This window comes from Pleuronectes platessa, chromosome 9 (genome assembly GCF_947347685.1).
Source record: "Pleuronectes platessa chromosome 9, fPlePla1.1, whole genome shotgun sequence".
Lineage (NCBI taxonomy): Eukaryota > Metazoa > Chordata > Actinopteri > Pleuronectiformes > Pleuronectidae > Pleuronectes > Pleuronectes platessa.
In genome coordinates, this window is record NC_070634.1 from 27,455,162 (window position 1) to 27,468,811 (window position 13,650).

Sequence of the window (13,650 nt, forward strand, 5' to 3'; positions counted from 1 at the left end):
AAAAACGTTTTTACTGAACTTCTCTAGATCCTCATTCATCAAGTTGCTTTGTGCCTCGTTGTTATCGAACCATAACCCGGTGGCTCGCTCCGATAGGCCCTATCTGACGACACTTGTTCCACACTCCTGAGACGACCTAGTGGCTGGAGGTGGTACTGCACCGTAGGGCGACACACACACACACACAGACACACACACTTTCAGGTGCTGGCGCTCACACTGGAAACACTGTTTGAAGATCTGACAGGAAACCATCCTGCAGAGCTAATCTGCCACAAACCTCTGCATTGCCAGATCTAATCAGGAGATGTCAACACACACACACACACACACACACACACACACACACATGCACACTCTGTAATGTAGAAGAGCTGCATGTAAAAGTGACTGTGCACATCTGAACAGTTGATTATCAACATTTCAACCTCGGATCAACATGCGTGTTAGACCTCAGCGAAATGTGGATTCATAACTGAACCGTCTCCGGAGCCGAGCCCAGTACCTGCTGCCTCCATGCACACGGGGTGGGGGGGGGATACTTTCCATCAGTTTGTGTAATCAATGATCAACATGTTACATCTCTTCACGAGGGGCTGGATTCCTTGTTATGGTAGAACCGAGCGTCGGCAGCCAAACGCTCCGTTTTCCCACAGTCGTGTTTCCGAGGAGGAGAAGGTCTGCGTCTCATTTCAGGCTGTTTACTGCAGATCTAAATTATGGTATCCAATTCCCCCCCGAACCCACCGACTGCCAACTGTCATGGCCGACCCTCCCATACAGGCCACTTCTGTCTCTGGGAGGAGGAGAGTAACCCAATCCCCCCCCCCCCCCCCCCCGAGTCTCTGGCTTGGTTCATTCTACTGTACGAGAGGGAGAGAGAGAGAGAGGGAGAGGGAGAGAGAGGGAGGGAGAGAGAGAGAGAGAGAGAGAGAGAGGGAGAAGGAGAGGGAGAGGGAGAAGGAGAGGGAGAGAGAGAGAGACATCTGAAAACAAACAGAAATGAATAAGTGCGTCTTTTCTTTAGTTAACTTGAGTTTCTTCCTCAAATAGAAAGCAGAGGAAACGCTGCCGGCAGAAACACAGTTTGTGAATGAAGCCCAGATGACAAACAGAGCAAGAGCTGGACTGTGACGGCCTCAGTGTGTGTGTGTGTGTTTGTGTGTGTGTGCACAGCAAACACACACCTACACAGTCCCCAGTGTAATGACAGCAGACCCATGTCGATGATTCATTTCCTGTGTTTCTATAATTCTGAGTTTAATCAGTGTCACTGGATCTCGTGTCATTTCACTCGAACCTGCATTTCTCTGTTTGTCCCACAGGGGGCGACGTTACAGAGACACGGGAAGTTAACACGATTATAAAATCCTCCATCGCTGAAGAGAGTGAAGCTGCAGAATCATTTTCCAGTTAAAAAGATTCACTAAAATAATTCTCACATTAAGAAACCCAAAACACAAACTAAGAATCTAAAAAACTTTTGCTTTCGTGAGAACGATTATGAAATTCCTTGTTACGTCACAAACATGTGGCTGCTGATTAGAGCTGCTGGAGATTCTCCTTTATTGATTCCTGAAGAGTTTTAGAGCTTGACCTGACACACACACACACAGAGACACACACAGACACACACAGACACACACACACACACACACACACACAGACACACACACACACACACACACACACAGACACACACACATACACACACACACGCAGAGAACGTGTTAGCGTCCACATGACTGAACATCAACTGTACAGATGTGTGCATGGATGGACTCATACAAGTAGGCTCACAGTGTGCGTGTATGTGTGTGTGTGTGTGTGTGTGTGTGCCCCCTACACACTGGATGTGTGCCCTCCTTTCTGTTGTCCGTGGACAGGAATCAAAGGGACGGAGCGCGGGGCCCGAGGCCCTCGCTGCACTGAACCATCAGTTGGCAGGATGAGAAGTGACTGTGTAATGAGTCAAAGAGGTGGGGGGGGAGGAGGGGAAATGGGGTTAAAAGGAGGGGGATGGATGACGTGATGGAGGCTGGAGGAAGAGGAGGATGGAGAGAGAGAAAGAGGGGGTGGGATGTCAGAATGAATCAGGGCAGAGGTCACGTCAACCTCGTTTCAGAGATCGAGCCAATTAAAGCCAAGTCTGGTTCATATGCAGCTCTGTGGTGGGGGGGGGGGGGGGGGGGGGTGAGGGCGTGTGACCTCACTGTGTCCTCGTTACAGGATCCGTCTCATGGACGAGGGACAACCTCACAGGACTCACTTCTGAAGGACGATTCCTTACATCCGACTTTCAGATGCTTACATGTATTTGGAATGTTCTTTAAAGCTCCATGAGAGGATTGTTCGGCCACTAGGGGGCAGAACACAACATGTGCAGCAGGGACACTTTCGTTATTGAGTAAGTTGTCGTGGAAAAAAATTCCCCAAATTGAGTCGGACCAGAGGAGGAGTTCTGAGCCTGGATTCAACTGAACCTGGTTCTGTTCCAGAGTGAAAACCCAGAGTTTGGACTTTGGACCAATCACAGGAAGCTGAGACAAGATTAAACAGAAGAAGAAGAAGAAGAAGAAGAAGAAGAAGAAGAAGAAGAAGAAGAAGAAGAAGAAGAAGAAGAAGAAGCAGCAGCTGCCGTCTTCTCCTCCGACGATATAAAGTTTGAACCACGAGGACGTGAGTCAGGAAATGTTCTGCAGGAGTCAGAAGAGCTGCAGCATCAACACAGGCTTCCAGAGGGGCCCAGTCAGGAACCAGTCAGGAACCAGTCAGGAACCAGTTTGTGTGTAATATTTACATAACAACACCACATGGAAGCCCCACAAGTACTTTAACATGTATTTATACACAACTAAGAACATCTTTCTGACAAGATGAAGAGGAAAAACACAATCTACATCACTGCTCTTATTCCATAAGGTTCTTCAAACTCAGAGTTCAAGCTTCACTCGTCTTCTTCTCTGGATCAAACTTTAAATGAAGAACATCACTGAACTAAATGATGGAACCTTTCCCCCTTCGGACCTCCTTCTTCTTCTTCTCAGTAAACATTGTACAGAATGAAATGAGGATAAAACCACAGACGTGGGGAAACACGGTGGCACTGCCAGGTGAATTATCCCCCCCCCCCCCACCCCCCCGCCTGGCCCCGGTGCTGCGGCTGCACTTCATTAGACATCTCCACTCTACCTTTCACCGACAAATTCAATAAATGTTCATCTGGTTCCAATTAGGCCCTCGTTAGCTGTAATTGGCCTGGTATTTACTAACAGCATTACTCAACGCGGGCTGGCGCAGGCCGGGCCGGGCTGATCCGAGCCAGGCTACACTCAGTCTACTGGGTTTGTTAGTTCGCTGCCAATCGTCTGTGCCCCGCCGCAACCAGCGATCTCCAGCAGGTCAACTGCTCCCCCCCCCCCCCCCCTCCCCCCGATCCAATGTTTTACTACAACACGTTTGTTTGGTCTCAGGAACCTGAAACTGCCTGAACTGGTTTAAATTGTATTATTTAGAAAAGACAAACATGCGTCGTCCAAACCAACAGAACATCTTCCCAGATTCAGTCCAAACACGTCAGGATGAAGGACGTGAAGTCAGAGGAGACAGCTCCAGTGTTTCAGGAGAGGAGGACGTTATGTTCCAGACTCTGGTTCGATCCATTCATTACTTTTACCTCATTTACTGAAAGACCTCGACCTGAACATGTCTTCATGTTGGGAGCTCACCATCAGAGGTCTTGGTACAAATCCAGAGGACTGTGAAAAAGACTCTGAGCAGCAAATGATGTTTGATCCAACAGAGTAATAAAATAAATCAATTTGAACTCAGGGCCCTGGTCCACGTTCTAGAAATGAGAAACATGCTCTGAAAACTAAACTAGGTTTGGGTTTCAACACAAAGAGTCATTGATCCTAATGTGCTTCAGCTTCACTGGAGGTTTCCAGAGGATTTCACCCACTTGAGATGATTTCTGTGTCAGACACGAAAAGAAGTGGATTTGAAAACGCTCCACAGAACCTTCCAGAACCAGGCCGTGGGTCTGTCAGCAAACAGCAGGGGGCAGCACCTCAACTGCACGGACAGACGGGGTTGAGTGTAAGAAGTGCACATGTGGAAAGTGTAAATGTGTGTAACTGGTAAAGAGAATACGCTGCATGGACACATACCAGTGAGTGTAAATAAAGACGAGATGGAACCAAATCAAGCCAAAATATCCTGGATACAAACGCTGCCATAGTCTGTGAGAGGTGATGGGGGGGGGGGTGGAGCCGTGTGTCGACCAATCAGGAGCGAGTCTCAACTGTCACAACGTCGGTTCTTATATCATCAAATATCTGATGTTTACACTTTAGGATACAAATGTTTTTTAAGAGTTTTAATTTCCAACAAACAGCTGATCACTAGTTTTAAGCAAATGTTTCCGAAAAGTCCAATTATTTAATTTCCTATGTAACCACTGCTTGACCTGATGGACTACGTCACAAGTCAAGGACAGAGGAGAAGGGGGAGCTGTACAGAGTTGGGGAAGGAGGTAGGGAAGGAGTTAAGGAAGGAGTTAGAGAAGGAGAACCACCGTGGAGAGAAAATCCAACTCCATATAAATAACTACTTTAGGAGAAAAGCTTATTTAAGAGGAGGAAACTAACATTGTCCAGGAGCAACTAGGAGGTTTTGTCACTTTATAGAAATCAATCAGATCTCATTACGGTGAAACACTTCAGATCCCTGAGTTGAGAAGCTTCTACACGACCTGATGACCGTCCTCCATGTTCCTGCAGGACCTCGACTCCACAGCTCCACCATGCAGGGTGGAGCTGCACCACAGGGAGTCTGTATCTGAGGTGTTTGGACTGATGGTGACAGGACGGGGACACGTTGTCTTTATTTACAGTCTGTGTTGTGAGCGTGTGACTCACTGATGTTTTTATGATTCACACACAACATGAGTCACCGGGGCAGAAAACACAGCTACTGAAATCTGAACCACGTGTGAGAACCTGTCAGAAGGATCCCGTGAGAGAAGAAGAGGCTTCAGCTCAGAGACATGAAACGAGAGGGGGGGACATTCATCTAACCAAGGACAGAAAGAGACAAAGAGACAAGAAGACGTCAAACTGCAGAACAAGTGGCTGAAGAGTTTCTCTCTCTCTCTGCTCCTGGTCTTCATTTTCCCTTCTGCTCACAATTATTCTGTTTCAATTCTCCTTCAATCACGAGTTTGAGGATCTCAGCAGAACGCACCTGTCCCCAGATCAGCAGACCAGCCCTGCGTGTCCACACCCCGAACTAATGATCCCAGGAACACTGGACTAAATGATGACACATGGACAAGTTCAGACCCGTTCCAACTCTCAGACTTTTCCTCTTCTCTGGCAAGTTGGTGAGTTTCCTCTGGTATGTGAGGAGGGAGGGAGAAGACGAGTGTCTGCTGTGCACATGTCTTTCACAACGTTCAACCAACACAGAGAGAAAGAGACGGAGAGATTCAAGAAGAAGAAGAAGAAGAAGAAGAAGAAAAGAGGAGGAAGGGAAAGAGAGAAAGTGAGAATCTGCAGAAGGTATCAGTGAGAGAGAGACAAAGGGAGGAGGAGGAGGAGGAGGAGGAGGAGGAGGAGAGCAGAGATGGTTTTTATTACCCACAGAGAAAGAGACTCTATAAAACTAAAACCAGTTTGTGTGTGCGTCAGTAATAAAGTACAACAACCAGCTGATGAGAAACACTCCAACATGAAACACACAAACGGACCCTTGTGAGAATCTATGTTTAATTTCCTCGTCTAATGAAAAGAGAAGTCGTCGGCAGATCTTTGGCAGATCGGAGGAGAACGGTCGAGTCTGAGGAGGAGCAGAGGAGGAGCTGAGGAGGAGCAGAGGAGGAGCAGAGGAGGAGCTGAGGAGGAGCAGAGGAGGAGCAGAGGAGGAACTCTAACATGTCACTTTCTCTTGGACTCACAAACACAGATTTCAGCATTAGGCCTCCGTCAGGTTCGATTCCTCCTCCTCACTTCTACGTCTGTTTCTGACTGAATCCACCTTCGCCCCCGAGATCATAAGTTCTAATCCCTGGCCACGCCCACTCACCTGAACACACACGTCACATGACCGGTCACGTGCACTGGTCAAGTGACGTGAACAGGAAGTAGAGCTGGCTGCTGAGTGACAGAAGATGCAGATGATGAGAGAATAAACTCTCCTCAGATCTACGTCATACGTGTCACATGTTCACTGCAGGTGGGTCAAACAGGAAGTGAGGGGGGGAGAGTCTGGACTGAACCACCTGAGGCTCAGGACACAGGGGGGGTTCCCTGGTTCATGGACCAGTGAACACAGTTTTCATAGGATAAACTGAAATTAAGATTTAAGGAATTTGAAAAAATCTTTACTTATTCATATGAACTTATTTCTTTCTTTCACTAACATGTCTCTTCTCTTCTCTTCTCCTCCTCAGTTACGCTTTGCTTCTAGTATTTTACAGTCACATGACTTGTGACTATCGTCACTATGCATGAAATGATCAATGGATAAATGTCCCTATATTAATAAACAGTATAGAAAATGAATGAATGAATATTTATTTGTCACCAGTGTTTTTCACAAACTCTTCAACTTCTTCTCAGCTTAAAAACCTTCTTCTTTGTTCTGCTGAAAATAATAAATTACATATAAAATACTATAATTATCATAATTTTGATGCTTATTTGAGCTGTTTTATCAAAGTGTATTTCTTCCTGCACGGTTCTAATCACTTGGGTGTGAGTGTATTTTCTGCGGTTGTGTTTCTTTGGATCTCGGAGCTGATGAAACATTATTGTTCCTGTGTTGATTCACATGTTTCTGAACAAGCAGCTTCAGTCCTGTGTGTGTCTGTGTGTGTCTGTGTGTGTCTGTGTGTCGTGTTCATGCAGTGGACGCACACACTGTGGTTCCTCAGCCCCTCTGACCCGGTATTAAAAGCTGACTTCTCTGTCAGGGTAATTGCAGGATCCGTCCTGCCGCTAACTGCACCACCGATTCATGAAAACACAGTTTTTTCTCCTTTGGGTTTGTAACTGTTTCCACATGATGTGCAGGTTTAGAGGACGAGGAAATATGATACACAAAAAACACAGTTACACACACACACACACGTATGTTCCTGTGAAGAACAGACACGCACATACAAACATCCCACACGTGTAGAAGTCAGACTCAGTGTGTGGGAGAGAGGAATCCGTGCTGAGATGATTTGCTGCCACGTGAAACCTCCGTGTTCCTCCTGGACACCTTCGAGGAACCGAGTGAGATGTTCAGAGTGTCGGGGGGGGGGGGGGGGGGGGCAGATTACTGTTCACTCTAACTGAACAATTATCATCCATGACTGACGCCCTGATCAAGTCAACGTGTCGTCTCTGACCCGCCGGAGAGCAGCCGGGATTTACTGTACAGGCCTGGGACCAATTAACCAAGTCGGGCCGGGAGGACCACGTCTACCACTCTCCAGATGGTGGCGCTAGTGTGGCGCAGTGAAGCCTCAACACCAGTCACAGTAAAACTCTGCTGCTGATGTTTGTGCGTAAAGAAAGACGATTGTGGACAAAACTTTAAAAACCTTTTTAGAAAAGGTTTTAAAAACTTGGCTGCTTCTCCAGATGAACAGGCTTTAAGACCCAGAGGCAGAAACCTTCTCTGACTTCAGCTCCAGGCGTCAGGCAGCGTCTCTTTAAATACCAGAAGTTTGAGTTTAGATCATTTAACTGAACAAACATCTGAAGGATCAAACTCCTTCAAACTCTTTAGTCCTCTGAAGATGTTTCTTCTGGATCCATGAGTGACTCTCTGAGGAATCAACAGAACTATAACAAGAAGAAGTTCTTCTCTGACTTGAGGAGGAACTCGTGGAGCTGCAGCTCTCACGTCTGAAAACCAAGGAACCAAACATCTCGTCCTATCACAGATCTGGATCCCATCCTCCCACTGGGTTTCATGGGAACACGTCCAGTAGCCTTTAGAAAACACAATAATCGATTTGATAACACTTTTCAGGTTGTCGCTGTGCTGAATTGTGTTGTTCTGGATGACAAAGGATTATGTGCACTTGTGTGTGTCTGTGTGCGATGTGCTCAGCTGACATCCGAGCTGCAGAGTATTGATCTGCAGACTGTCTGAGTGCTGCTGTGGTGAAAACTGACTCCTGTGATGTCAGCGCTCCGTGAACCCTCATCCGCTCATCCACCGGACACACTGCAAAACACACCGGGTAAAAATACTCTGCAGCTTCTGGGTGCGACTCCAGGATCCAACAAGTCGTGTTGTGTTCTAACATCTACTTCTTTAACACCCTTCTCCAGGTCACTTCATTTATTAATAAAGAAACATGTTTACGTTATGATCTTTAAGAGATAAAAACCCTCCGGACGGTTTCCAGACGGTGTTTTACAGTGTGTCTCAGTCGGGGCTCAGATCCATATCTATTCTCAGAGGAGATCTGAACTCTGCATGTTCTGTGAATCTTCAGTTTCTCTGAGCTGGTTTGAGGAAGTGGTTTCCTGAGGAGTTGATACTTCCTGTTCTCTTCTTCTCAAAGACTTTGAGCCGTTCAGTCGTTTCATTTAATATTTCATTATTTCCAGACGCCTTTTGTAAATCTTTGGTTTTCCTCTGATCATGATATGTTTATATTTGTGTTAATATGAATTCAACAACTTAGGATGTCTGATATGAATATTCTTCTCTTCATCTCAAAGTAATAAAACGTGAGTCTCAGTGCAATGCATTGTGGGACGATTTGATTGGGTCATTTACAGCTGGAGGACGATCAGATGTTTGTAAATAAAGATGGAGGACAAGAAGCTCCTCCTCCAGGTTAGCAGACGGGACATGGACCATTATAATTATTGTGGTTATTTGCTTTTATATGTTCACTTCTCTGTGTTGCATTTTAACCATGAATAGTGTTGTGCAAATAAGGTTTATAATTATTGTAATTATTATGATTATTATAGCTCCACTGCTGCTCAGCCTCTGACTCCAGGTCAGCGTTCATCCATCTTTATTCACAATCTAATGAACAAACCTGCTGAATACCGATCAGCTGCTCCTGAAGAAACACAAAGTGAGTGGAGCTGCTTCACATCGTCACTGCGACACAAGCTGAGCTCATGAAGGTTCTTCAGCTTCGTGTGAAAATGACAGAGCATCAAATATTCTGTATCATCTGTTCAGCGTCTGTCGTTCTACCCAACGTCTCTGCTGCTGCATCACCAGCGGCGCTGGAGAGGCACAAAGCAGTGAGTCAGAGCCAACACACACACACACACACACACACACACACACAGTATTCTGACCTATTTTCAAATGCCACAACACAAACTAGGAGAGCAGGAGAAGCGAGGAGGAGGAGATGGAGGGAACTGGAGGAGTTGTTCCCTCTCAGTCTGAGCTTCAGTCTCTACAACACGCTCCATTACTGCCACTCTGCTGATGCTAATCCAGCTCTGACAGACCTTTCATGGCAGATGTGGCTTTTTAGACGTGAACGCTGAGACCGAGGGCAAAATAACAGATTAACAACCCTAATTTGTCCTGAGGTTTTAATGGCTCAAATTGAAGGCAATCCTCCCCCTCTCTTCTATCAATCTAAGTGTCTCTGTGGTCGGTTTGAATTCACATTTATACGCAAGCCATGTGCTTTCAATTTCTGCTGTGGACTAATAAAGGCCATTTGTGAGAGGGGCATTTTGATTGGGCCATTTCTCTTTTTTCTCTTGGAAACCTCAGGACTCCAGAGCGTGCATGTTTGACAGCTACAAACGCCGCTCTGGCAGAGCCGGGTTTCTTCCAACCAGCCGGTGGGAAGATTGATTCTTTAAACCGACGCAAATGTGAGGAGAGGACACACACACACACACACACACACACACACACACACACACACAACCTGGATTCAATATTCCAGACTGTTCAATTAAGATGAGAGGACCAACAAACGCTGCCACTGTCAGAAAAGCTTAATGTAAAACTACAGTGGCAAAAAAAAAGGTCAACAAACTCTAATCTGCTCCGTCAGAAAGTGGAAACTCTTCAGACAAGGGCCTGACTGTTATGTCTCTGCTCCACATTGAAAATCAGTTGTTTCCGTTGGTTATACTGGGAGAGCCTGAGCTGTAAATATTCCAGCCGGCTGATGGAAATCAGATAAATCACGAGCCGAGCTCCAGAGTCTCGCCCTCGTAACTGAGCCTCATTTACTTTCTCGCCAGTTTTCTCGGTTTTCTGAACACGTCCGTCCAGAATCCATTACGGTGATAATCATGTTTGTTTTATCCTCGTTAAAAAACTCTTTTCACCGGATTGGAAACACCAGAGGGATCGAGACGTTGACCAGAAACATCTGAATCTCTGAGGTTCACACTGAACACAGGTTTAATAGAAGTGAGACATCACAACCAGCCAGAAGCTCGAAGGCGTCCAGGTACACCAGGTTTCCACTGCAGCTCAACTCCTAATGCACGAGCCAATTAAATCATGTTCACACGAGAGAGGAGGCGGAGTCAGCTGGTGAAGACATGTGTGTCCAAAGCATGAGAGTGTGATTGTTTGTGTTGTAATGTTCACACGGGTCCAAAGCATTCCGGAAACTTTCCATGGGAATATTAAGCTCTGGAATTTTGGACATTTTGGAAAAAAAATAAAAAAAAGAATCGCTGAGCAATAAAAACATCATTCATAACTCTATTCTAAAGATGTATGGAATGCAGCACACGCTGCACGTTGAATCTCAACCCTCCACTGTGCATTTCTCCATCACATGCACAGATAATTCCCAGCATCCTTCACTCTACAGCAGGGCTATTGAGGCCTGCTGTAGAGTGCAGGACTAGTCAGGTAAGTTTCGGTGATATTACTGGGGGAAATATATTAGCATGCTGATTGAGGATTGTTCATTTAGCCTCTCCCTATTCATTTATCCATCAATTGTAAAATATTTTTTAAGACGATTCCAATTGGCCAACTATTTATATCTCTGACATTGCATTAGTGTTTTTTAACAAGCTTTTTCTCAACTTATTCTACAGAACAATTCCACGTGCACTATCTCATGTGTGGAGACATTTCACTCCAGCCAATGTAGAAGAAAAGGCTGTGTACTTTTACAAATACTGTGCAAAGACCTTTGTTAAGAATGACACACAGATCCAGAAGCATATAGTCAAGTGCCCAAAGTTTCCTCAGGGCTCAAATCAGCCTATGACAAAACTAAATATTTATATTTATCTCTGTAAATGACAAGGTAAATACAGTTAGTATAAATTACGCAAAATTTCCAGATTATTCCCGTTAATTCCCGTATATTCCCATATATTCCAGTATATTCCAGTATATTCCCGTATATGCCCATGGAAAGTTTCCAATTTTGAATATTCCCGGAATTTTGCAACCCTAGTCTCAACACAACGAGTCCAGGGAGGAAAGATACAAATAATTCAGAGTAAAACAGAAAGAAGGAATCAGAATCTGGTGCCAACACATATCACCTGATATCGACTGAGAGAGGAGAGCACGGGGAGTGGGACCACACATCAACAACACACATTCAACAACACACATTCAACAACACACATTCACAACACACATCTTGTTGTCAGGAGAACTTTTACCTTCACAAGGTTAAAGTCACAGTTGCTGATGTTTAGGCAACAAAACTTTCATTTGCTTTTCAAACAGTTTCCACTCGTGTGCAGAGACGCCGAGTTTGACTGAAAACAAGAACATGACACCACTGACAGTAACAGACGGATTCAGCACAGACAAACTGTCTCCACAGAATCATAACGTGACTGTGTCCATGGCTGAGATGTAACTAATAGATACAGAATCTAAAATAATTTAGATATAATAGTTCTCATCCAAGAACATCAGGGTTTTTTCAAAGGTGGAAAATGTTCCTGCAGCAATATGTGGGAATTTATCAATTTAAAAAGAAGCTGATTTGTAGAAAATGATCGAAAAGATGTTGAAGATAAATTAAAACAAACAACTGGTGTGCAACGTGTCGACTCAGATTCAAACACACAACTTCAGAGACGTGACACAAACACTGAGGTTTCCTCAGAGCTGTGACTCATCTCCTCAGAGGGAAACTTCAGACAGGAAGTGAAGTGTCCTGAAACAACCAGAGTTCATCTGTCTGTCTGTCTGTGTGTGTCTGTGTGTGTGTCTGTGTGTGTCTGTGTGTGTGTCTGTGTGTGTGTGTGTGTGTGTGTGTCTGTCTGTGTGTCTGTCTGTCTGTGTGTCTGTGTGTCTGTGTGTGTGTCTGTGTGTCTGTGTGTCTGTGTGTCTGTCTGTGTGTCTGTCTGTGTGTCTGTGTGTCTGTGTGTCTGTCTGTTTGTGTGTCTGTGTGTCTGTGTGTCTGTCTCTCTGTGTGTCTGTCTGTCTGTGTGTCTGTGTGTGTGTGTCTGTCTGTTTGTGTGTCTGTGTGTCTGTGTGTCTCTCTGTGTGTCTGTCTCTCTGCAGGGCTTCACAGGAAACTACTGTAACTACAACTTAATTTTAAAGCTTCATAATAAATTAGAAGGTAAAAAATCATCTTTGTGTTTGAAGATCCTGCTTCATGTTTTACTTTCTACACAAACAGCTGGTTATTAAAATGTGCTGGTTCCAAACTGGTGAGGTTCATTAACATGAACAGCAGGTTTCCACATGAACCTGAATGAAGAAGAGAAACTAACTCACAGTTCAAAGACGTGATGAAGACAAACCACATGATCACACAAGATTCTTCAATATTCAGCGATTAGAGCAAATTAAAACTACTAACAACTGGATGAGAGAGTTGAGTTGAGGAGGATCAGACCCACAATGCACCTGGCAAATCTCCCAGAATCCATCACTCTGGCGCTGAATCAGAGACGCAGGAAAAACGATGGCTCAACCAGACACATCACAAACATGTGTGCATGTGTCGGTCTCCTTCATTCACTCACATGTCATTGTGTGTTACAGCTTCACATGTTGTCATTGTGTGTTACAGCTTCACATGTTGTCACTGTGTGTGTTTGTAAAAACTGAGAAAAACACAACAAGTCGTCCAGAGTCAGAAAAAACTGCTTCATGGTTAAATTATGATAAATAACCTGAGAAATCTGTCCAGTGAAACAGTTCAGGTGTCAAACAAACCGATTCCTCTTTAAGGTCAAGACAAGGAGACGAGGAGACAAGGAGACGAGGAGACGAGGAGACAAGGAGATGCTCTTGCTCAGGAAGTCTCTGTTTCCACCTCCTCTTCTCAAACACGCCTTCATACAGAAGACATTACTAACGCAGAGACGAGCCCGGACACATCGGAGACACAGCGCCGAGCGGCACCAGTTCACCACCAGTTCACCACCAGTTCACCACCAGTTCACCAGCAGCACCAGTTCACCAGCAGTTCACCAGTTCACCAGCAGTTCACCAGTTCACCAGCAGGCTGCTGTCTGACTTCATCAGGGTCTTACCTGCTCGAACTCCCTGAGGCTGTGCATCTGGACGGCCGGACCTTTCCCCCCCGCTTCACCCGAGAAATCTGCACAGACACGAAGAAGAAAGAATCAAACGTTAAACTGGGAGAAGAACGAGAAGAAGAGCAGAAGAAAACCACAGCGACCAGTTTACCACCAGAGGAAACCA